This window comes from Oncorhynchus keta, chromosome 1 (genome assembly GCF_023373465.1).
Source record: "Oncorhynchus keta strain PuntledgeMale-10-30-2019 chromosome 1, Oket_V2, whole genome shotgun sequence".
In the NCBI taxonomy this organism is placed as follows: Eukaryota; Metazoa; Chordata; class Actinopteri; order Salmoniformes; family Salmonidae; genus Oncorhynchus; species Oncorhynchus keta.
In genome coordinates this window covers 86580804-86589426 of record NC_068421.1, presented here as the reverse complement: position 1 = coordinate 86589426, position 8623 = coordinate 86580804, and the positions used below count along the sequence as shown (strand labels likewise).

General features: G+C 48.3%; 1 long non-coding RNA gene across 4 annotated transcripts; it reads left to right on the top strand.

Moving 5' to 3' along the window:
• The first annotated feature begins 1419 nt into the window (after nucleotides 1-1419).
• On the top strand, nucleotides 1420-8413 carry LOC127907603 (uncharacterized). 4 transcript variants are annotated; one of them, XR_008065108.1, is made up of 5 exons: nucleotides 1420-1558; nucleotides 3245-3430; nucleotides 4721-4768; nucleotides 5141-5232; nucleotides 8371-8413. It is a non-coding gene; the product is annotated as an uncharacterized LOC127907603 (long non-coding RNA). The 4 variants fall into 4 exon arrangements; XR_008065110.1 differs by lacking the exons at nucleotides 5141-5232; nucleotides 8371-8413 and adding an exon at nucleotides 7859-8341; XR_008065104.1 differs by lacking the exons at nucleotides 5141-5232; nucleotides 8371-8413 and adding an exon at nucleotides 6927-7385.
• The last annotated feature ends 210 nt before the right edge of the window (nucleotides 8414-8623 follow it).

Here is an 8623-nt window from a genome sequence, read left to right as displayed (position 1 = left end):
TCTCTAGTGGTGGGTATGGTTGTGGAGGAGAAGGTTGGTTTCTCTTCTCTAGTGGTGGGTATGGTTGTGGAGGGAGAAGGTTGGTTTCTCTTCTAGTGGTGGGTATGGTTGTGGAGGGAGAAGGTTGGTTTCTCTTCTCTAGTGGTGGGTATGGTTGTGGAGGGAAAGGTTGGTTTCTCTCTTCTCTAGTGGTGGGTATGGTTGTGGAGGGAGAAGGTTGGTTTCTCTCTTCTCTAGTGATGGGTATGGTTATCGGGGGAGAAGGTTGGTTTCTCTAGTCTAATGGTGGGTATAGTTGTGGAGGGAGAAGGTTGGTTTCTCTTCTCTAGTGGTGGGTATGGTTGTGGAGGGAGAAGGTTGGTTTCTCTTCTCTAGTGGTGGGTATGGTTGTGGAGGGAGAAGGTTGGTTTCTCTTCTCTAGTGGTGGGTATGGTTGTGGAGGGAGAAGGTTGGTTTCTCTAGTCTAATGGTGGGTATAGTTGTGGAGGGAGAAGGTTGGTTTCTCTTCTCTAGTGGTGGGTATGGTTGTGGAGGGAGAAGGTTGGTTTCTCTTCTCTAGTGGTGGGTATGGTTGTGGAGGGAGAAGGTTGGTTTCTCTCTTCTCTAGTGGTGGGTATGGGTATAGTTGGAGGAGAAGGTTGGTTTCTCTTCTCTAGTGGTGGGTATGGTTGTGGAGGGAGAAGGTTGGTTTCTCTTCTCTAGTGGTGGGTATGGTTGTGGAGGGAGAAGGTTGGTTTCTCTTCTCTAGTGGTGGGTATGGTTGTGGAGGGAGAAGGTTGGTTTCTCTTCTCTAGTGGTGGGTATGGTATGTGGAGGGAGAAGGTTGGTTTCTCTAGTCTAATGGTGGGTATAGTTGTGGAGGGAGAAGGTTGGTTTTCTCTTCTCTAGTGGTGGGTATGGTTGTGGAGGGAGAAGGTTGGTTTCTCTTCTCTAGTGATGGGTATGGTTGTGGAGGGAGAAGGTTGGTTTCTCTCTTCTCTAGTGGTGGGTATGGTTGTGGAGGGAGAAGGTTGGTTTCTCTTCCTAGTGGTGGATATGGTTGTGGAGGGAGAAGGTTGGTTTTCTCTAGTGGTGGGTATGGTTATGGAGGGAGAAGGTTGGTTTTCTTCTCTAGTGGTGGATATGGTTGTGGAGGGAGAAGGTTGGTTTCTCTCTTCTCTAGTGGTGGGTATGGTTGTGGAGGGAGAAGGTTGGTTTCTCTTCTCTAGTGGTGGGTATGGTTGTGGAGGGAGAAGGTTGGTTTCTCTTCTCTAGTGATGGGTATGGTGGGTATGGAGGGAGAAGGTTGGTTTCTCTAGATGGTGGGTATAGTTGTGGAGGGAGAAGGTTGGTTTCTCTTCTCTAGTGATGGGTATGGTTGTGGAGGGAGAAGGTTGGTTTCTCTTCTCTAGTGGTGGGTATGGTTGTGGAGGGAAAAGGTTGGTTTCTCTAGTCTCATGGTGGGTATAGTTGTGGAGGGAGAAGGTTGGTTTCTCTTCTCTAGTGGTGGGTATGGTTGTGGAGGGAGAAAGTTGGTTTCTCTCTTCTCTAGTGGTGGGTATGGTTATGGAGGGAGAAGGTTGGTTTCTCTTCTCTAGTGGTGGGTATGGTTGTGGAGGGAGAAGGTTGGTTTCTCTTCTCTAGTGGTGGGTATGGTTGTGGAGGGAAAAGGTTGGTTTCTCTTCTCTAGTGGTGGGTATGGTTGTGGAGGGAGAAGGTTGGTTTCTCTCTTCTCTAGTGATGGGTATGGTTATCGAGGGAGAAGGTTGGTTTCTCTTCTCTAGTGATGGGTATGGTTATGGAGGGAGAAGGTTGGTTTCTCTAGTCTAATGGTGGGTATAGTTGTGGAGGGAGAAGGTTGGTTTCTCTTCTCTAGTGATGGGTATGGTTGTGGAGGGAGAAGGTTGGTTTCTCTCTTCTCTAGTGATGGGTATGGTTATGGGGGAGAAGGTTGGTTTCTCTTCTCTAGTGGTGGGTATGGTTGTGGAGGGAGAAGGTTGGTTTCTCTTCTCTAGTGGTGGGTATGGTTGTGGAGGGAAAAGGTTGGTTTCTCTTCTCTAGTGGTGGGTATGGTTGTGGAGGGAGAAGGTTGGTTTCTCTCTTCTCTAGTGATGGGTATAGTTGTGGAGGGAGAAGGTTGGTTTCTCTTCTCTAGTGATGGGTATGGTTATGGAGGGAGAAGGTTGGTTTCTCTAGTCTAATGGTGGGTATAGTTGTGGAGGGAGAAGGTTGGTTTCTCTCTTCTCTAGTGATGGGTATGGTTGTGGAGGGAGAAGGTTGGTTTCTCTCTTCTCTAGTGATGGGTATGGTTATGGGGGGAGAAGGTTGGTTTCTCTTCTCTAGTGGTGGGTATGGTTGTGGATGGAGAAGGTTGGTTTCTCTTCTCTAGTGGTGGATATGGTTGTGGAGGGAAAAGGTTTGTTTCTCTCTTCTCTAGTGGTGGGTATGGTTGTGGATGGAGAAGGTTGGTTTCTCTTCTCTCGTGATGGGTATGGTTGTGGAGGGAAAAGGTTGGTTTTCTCTTCTCTAGTGGTGGGTATGGAGGGAGAAGGTTGGTTTCTCTTCTCTAGTGGTGGGTATGGTTGTGGAGGGAAGGTTGGTTTCTCTTCTCTAGTGGTGGGTATGGTTGTGGAGGGAGAAGGTTGGTTTCTCTTCTCAGTGGTGGGTATGGTTGTGGAGGGAGAAGGTTGGTTTCTCTTCTCTAGTGGTGGGTATGGTTGTGGAGGGAGAAGGTTGGTTTCTCTAGTCTAGTGGTGGGTATGGTTGTGGAGGGAAGGTTGGTTTCTCTTAGTCTAAGGTTGGTTTCTCTTCTCTAGTGGTGGGTATGGTTGTGGAGGGAGAAGGTTGGTTTCTCTTCTCTAGTGGTGGGTATGGTTGTGGAGGGAGAAGGTTGGTTTCTCTTCTCTAGTGGTGGGTATGGTTGTGGATGGGGGGAGAAGGTTGGTTTCTCTTCTCTAGTGGTGGGTATGGTTGTGGAGGGAGAAGGTTGGTTTCTCTTCTCTAGTGGTGGGTATGGTTGTGGAGGGAGAAGGTTGGTTTCTCTAGTCTAATGGTGGGTATAGTTGTGGAGGGAGAAGGTTGGTTTCTCTCTTCTCTAGTGATGGGTATGGTTGTGGAGGGAGAAGGTTGGTTTCTCTCTTCTCTAGTGGTGGGTATGGTTGTGGAGGGAGAAGGTTGGTTTCTCTTCTCTAGTGGTGGGTATGGTTGTGGAGGGAGAAGGTTGGTTTCTCTTCTCTAGTGGTGGGTATGGTTGTGGAGGGAGAAGGTTGGTTTCTCTTCTCTAGTGGTGGGTATGGTTGTGGAGGGAAAAGGTTGGTTTCTCTCTTCTCTAGTGATGGGTATGGTTATCGAGGGAGAAGGTTGGTTTCTCTTCTCTAGTGATGGGTATGGTTATGGAGGGAGAAGGTTGGTTTCTCTAGTCTAATGGTGGGTATAGTTGTGGAGGGAGAAGGTTGGTTTCTCTCTTCTCTAGTGGTGGGTATGGTTGTGGAGGGAGAAGGTTGGTTTCTCTCTTCTCTAGTGATGGGTATGGTTATGGGGGGAGAAGGTTGGTTTCTCTTCTCTAGTGGTGGGTATGGTTGTGGAGGGAGAAGGTTGGTTTCTCTTCTCTAGTGATGGGTATGGTTGTGGATGGAGAAGGTTGGTTTCTCTTCTCTAGTGGTGGATATGGTTGTGGAGGGAAAAGGTTTGTTTCTCTCTTCTCTAGTGGTGGGTATGGTTGTGGATGGAGAAGGTTGGTTTCTCTTCTCTCGTGATGGGTATGGTTGTGGAGTGAGAAGGTTGGTTTCTCTTCTCTAGTGGTGGGTATGGTTGTGGAGGGAGAAGGTTGGTTTCTCTTCTCTAGTGATGGGTATGGTTGTGGAGGGAAAATGTTGGTTTCTCTTCTCTAGTGGTGGGTATGGTTGTGGAGGGAGAAGGTTGGTTTCTCTTCTCTAGTGGTGGGTATGGTTGTGGAGGGAGAAGGTTGGTTTTCTCTACTCTCATGGTGGGTATAGTTGTGGAGGAGAAGGTTGGTTTCTCTTCTCTAGTGGTGGGTATGGTTGTGGAGGGAGAAGGTTGGTTTCTCTTCTCTAGTGGTGGGTATGGTTGTGGAGGGAGAAGGTTGGTTTCTCTTCTCTAGTGGTGGGTATGGTTGTGGAGGGGAGAATAGTCTCATGGTGGGTATAGTTGTGGAGGGAGAAGGTTGGTTTCTCTTCTCTAGTGGTGGGTATGGTTGTGGAGGGAAAAGGTTGGTTTCTCTCTTCTCTAGTGGTGGGTATGGTTGTGGAGGGAGAAGGTTGGTTTCTCTCTTCTCTAGTGGTGGGTATGGTTATGGAGGGAGAAGGTTGGTTTCTCTTCTCTAGTGGTGGGTATGGTTGTGGAGGGAAAAGGTTGGTTTCTCTCTTCTCTAGTGATGGGTATGGTTATCGAGGGAGAAGGTTGGTTTCTCTTCTCTAGTGATGGGTATGGTTATGGAGGGAGAAGGTTGGTTTCTCTAGTCTCATGGTGGGTATAGTTGTGGAGGGAGAAGGTTGGTTTCTCTTCTCTAGTGATGGGTATGGTTATGGGGGGAGAAGGTTGGTTTCTCTAGTCTAATGGTGGGTATAGTTGTGGAGGGAGAAGGTTGGTTTCTCTCTTCTCTAGTGATGGGTATGGTTATGGGGGAGAAGGTTGGTTTCTCTTCTCTAGTGGTGGGTATGGTTGTGGAGGGAGAAGGTTGGTTTCTCTTCTCTAGTGATGGGTATGGTTGTGGATGGAGAAGGTTGGTTTCTCTCTTCTCTAGTGATGGGTATGGTTGTGGAGGGAGAAGGTTGGTTTCTCTCTTCTCTAGTGGTGGGTATGGTTGTGGATGGAGAAGGTTGGTTTCTCTTCTCTCGTGATGGGTATGGTTGTGGAGTGAGAAGGTTGGTTTCTCTTCCCTAGTGGTGGGTATAGTTGTGGAGGGAGAAGGTTGGTTTCTCTCTTCTCTAGTGATGGGTATGGTTGTGGAGTGAGAAGGTTGGTTTCTCTTCCCTAGTGGTGGGTATAGTTGTGGAGGGAGAAGGTTGGTTTCTCTTCTCTAGTGATGGGTATGGTTGTGGAGGGAAAATGTTGGTTTCTCTTCTCTAGTGGTGGGTATGGTTGTGGAGGGAAAAGGTTGGTTTCTCTTCTCTAGTGGTGGGTATGGTTGTGGAGGGAGAAGGTTGGTTTCTCTTCTCTAGTGATGGGTATGGTTATGGAGGGAGAAGGTTGGTTTCTCTAGTCTAATGGTGGGTATAGTTGTGGAGGGAGAAGGTTGGTTTTCTCTTCTCTAGTGATGGGTATGGTTGTGGAGGGAGAAGGTTGGTTTCTCTCTTCTCTAGTGATGGGTATGGTTATGGGGGAGAAGGTTGGTTTCTCTTCTCTAGTGGATGGGTATGGTTATGGAGGGAGAGTGGTGGGTAGGTTGTGGTTTCTCTCTTCTCTAGTGGTGGGTATGGTTGTGGAGGGAGAAGGTTGGTTTTCTCTTCTCTAGTGGTGGGTATGGTTGTGGAGGGAGAGGTTGGTTTCTCTTCTCTAGTGGTGGGTATGGTTGTGGAGGGAGAAGGTTGGTTTCTCTCTTCTCTAGTGGTGGGTATGGTTGTGGAGGGAGAAGGTTGGTTTCTCTTCTCTAGTGGTGGGTGTGGTTGTGGAGGGAGAAGGTTGGTTTCTCTTCTCTAGTGGTGGGTATGGTTGTGGAGGGAGAAGGTTGGTTTCTCTCTTCTCTAGTGGTGGGTATGGTTGTGGAGGGAGAAGGTTGGTTTCTCTTCTCTAGTGGTGGGTATGGTTGTGGAGGGAGAAGGTTGGTTTCTCTTCTCTAGTGGTGGGTATGGTTGTGGAGGGAGAAGGTTGGTTTCTCTCTTCTCTAGTGTATGGTTGTGGAGGAGAAGGTTGGTTTCTCTTCTCTAGTGGTGGGTATGGTTGTGGAGGGAGAAGGTTGGTTTCTCTTCTCTAGTGGTGGGTATGGTTGTGGAGGGAGAAGGTTGGTTTCTCTTCTCTAGTGGTGGGTATGGTTGTGGAGGGAGAAGGTTGGTTTCTCTTCTCTAGTGGTGGGTATGGTTGTGGAGGGAGAAGGTTGGTTTCTCTTCTCTAGTGGTGGGTATGGTTGTGGAGGGAGAAGGTTGGTTTCTCTTCTCTAGTGGTGGGTATGGTTGTGGAGGGAGAAGGTTGGTTTCTCTTCTCTAGTGATGGGTATGGTTATGGAGGGAGAAGGTTGGTTTCTCTAGTCTAATGGTGGGTATAGTTGTGGAGGGAGAAGGTTGGTTTCTCTCTTCTCTAGTGATGGGTATGGTTGTGGAGGGAGAAGGTTGGTTTCTCTCTTCTCTAGTGGTGGGTATGGTTGTGGAGGGAGAAGGTTGGTTTCTCTTCTCTAGTGGTGGGTATGGTTGTGGAGGGAGAAGGTTGGTTTCTCTTCTCTAGTGGTGGGTATGGTTGTGGAGGGAGAAGGTTGGTTTTCTCTTCTCTAGTGATGGGTATGGTTGTGGAGGGAGAAGGTTGGTTTCTCTTCTCTAGTGGTGGGTATGGTTGTGGAGGGAGAAGGTTGGTTTCTCTAGTCTCTATGGTGAGGGTATAGTTGTGGATGGTTGTGGAGAAGGTTGGTTTCTCTCTTCTCTAGTGGTGGGTATGGTTGTGGAGGGAGAAGGTTGGTTTCTCTTCTCTAGTGGTGGGTATGGTTGTGGAGGGAGAAGGTTGGTTTCTCTAGTCTCATGGTGGGTATAGTTGTGGAGGGAGAAGGTTGGTTTCTCTTCTCTAGTGGTGGGTATGGTTGTGGAGGGAAAAGGTTGGTTTCTCTCTTCTCTAGTGGTGGGTATGGTTGTGGAGGGAGAAAGTTGGTTTCTCTCTTCTCTAGTGGTGGGTATGGTTATGGAGGGAGAAGGTTGGTTTCTCTTCTCTAGTGGTGGGTATGGTTGTGGAGGGAAAAGGTTGGTTTCTCTCTTCTCTAGTGATGGGTATGGTTATCGAGGGAGAAGGTTGGTTTCTCTTCTCTAGTGATGGGTATGGTTATGGAGGGAGAAGGTTGGTTTCTCTAGTCTAATGGTGGGTATAGTTGTGGAGGGAGAAGGTTGGTTTCTCTCTTCTCTAGTGATGGGTATGGTTGTGGAGGGAGAAGGTTGGTTTCTCTCTTCTCTAGTGATGGGTATGGTTATGGGGGGAGAAGGTTGGTTTCTCTTCTCTAGTGGTGGGTATGGTTGTGGAGGGAGAAGGTTGGTTTCTCTTCTCTAGTGATGGGTATGGTTGTGGATGGAGAAGGTTGGTTTCTCTTCTCTAGTGGTGGATATGGTTGTGGAGGGAAAAGGTTTGTTTCTCTCTTCTCTAGTGGTGGGTATGGTTGTGGATGGAGAAGGTTGGTTTCTCTTCTCTCGTGATGGGTATGGTTGTGGAGGGAGAAGGTTGGTTTCTCTTCTCTAGTGGTGGGTATGGTTGTGGAGGGAGAAGGTTGGTTTCTCTTCTCTAGTGATGGGTATGGTTGTGGAGGGAGAAGGTTGGTTTCTCTTCTCTAGTGGTGGGTATGGTTGTGGAGGGAGAAGGTTGGTTTCTCTTCTCTAGTGGTGGGTATGGTTGTGGAGGGAGAAGGTTGGTTTCTCTTCTCTAGTGGTGGGTATGGTTGTGGAGGGAGAAGGTTGGTTTCTCTAGTCTCATGGTGGGTATAGTTGTGGAGGGAGAAGGTTGGTTTCTCTTCTCTAGTGGTGGGTATGGTTGTGGAGGGAAAAGGTTGGTTTCTCTCTTCTCTAGTGGTGGGTATGGTTGTGGAGGGAGAAGGTTGGTTTCTCTCTTCTCTAGTGGTGGGTATGGTTATGGAGGGAGAAGGTTGGTTTCTCTTCTCTAGTGGTGGGTATGGTTGTGGAGGGAAAAGGTTGGTTTCTCTCTTCTCTAGTGATGGGTATGGTTATGGAGGGAGAAGGTTGGTTTCTCTTCTCTAGTGATGGGTATGGTTATGGAGGGAGAAGGTTGGTTTCTCTAGTCTAATGGTGGGTATAGTTGTGGAGGGAGAAGGTTGGTTTCTCTCTTCTCTAGTGATGGGTATGGTTATGGAGGGAGAAGGTTGGTTTCTCTAGTCTCATGGTGGGTATGGTTGTGGAGGGAGAAGGTTGGTTTCTCTCTTCTCTAGTGATGGGTATGGTTATGGGGGGAGAAGGTTGGTTTCTCTTCTCTAGTGGTGGGTATGGTTGTGGAGGGAGAAGGTTGGTTTCTCTTCTCTAGTGATGGGTATGGTTGTGGATGGAGAAGGTTGGTTTCTCTTCTCTAGTGGTGGATATGGTTGTGGAGGGAAAAGGTTTGTTTCTCTCTTCTCTAGTGGTGGGTATGGTTGTGGATGGAGAAGGTTGGTTTCTCTTCTCTCGTGATGGGTATGGTTGTGGAGGGAGAAGGTTGGTTTCTCTTCCCTAGTGGTGGGTATAGTTGTGGAGGGAGAAGGTTGGTTTCTCTCTTCTCTAGTGATGGGTATGGTTGTGGAGGGAAAAGGTTGGTTTCTCTTCTCTAGTGGTGGGTATAGTTGTGGAGGGAGAAGGTTGGTTTCTCTTCTCTAGTGCTCAGCCAGTGAATTAGGGGAATCCTGGTAAGTGATATGGGAGCTGGCTGATCCCGTGTGTTGGCTCTGGAGGTGACGCTAGCTTCCTTTGAAGTCTGCAGCCTGCGACTGGGACTAGCTGTCTGCTCCATAGAGGGG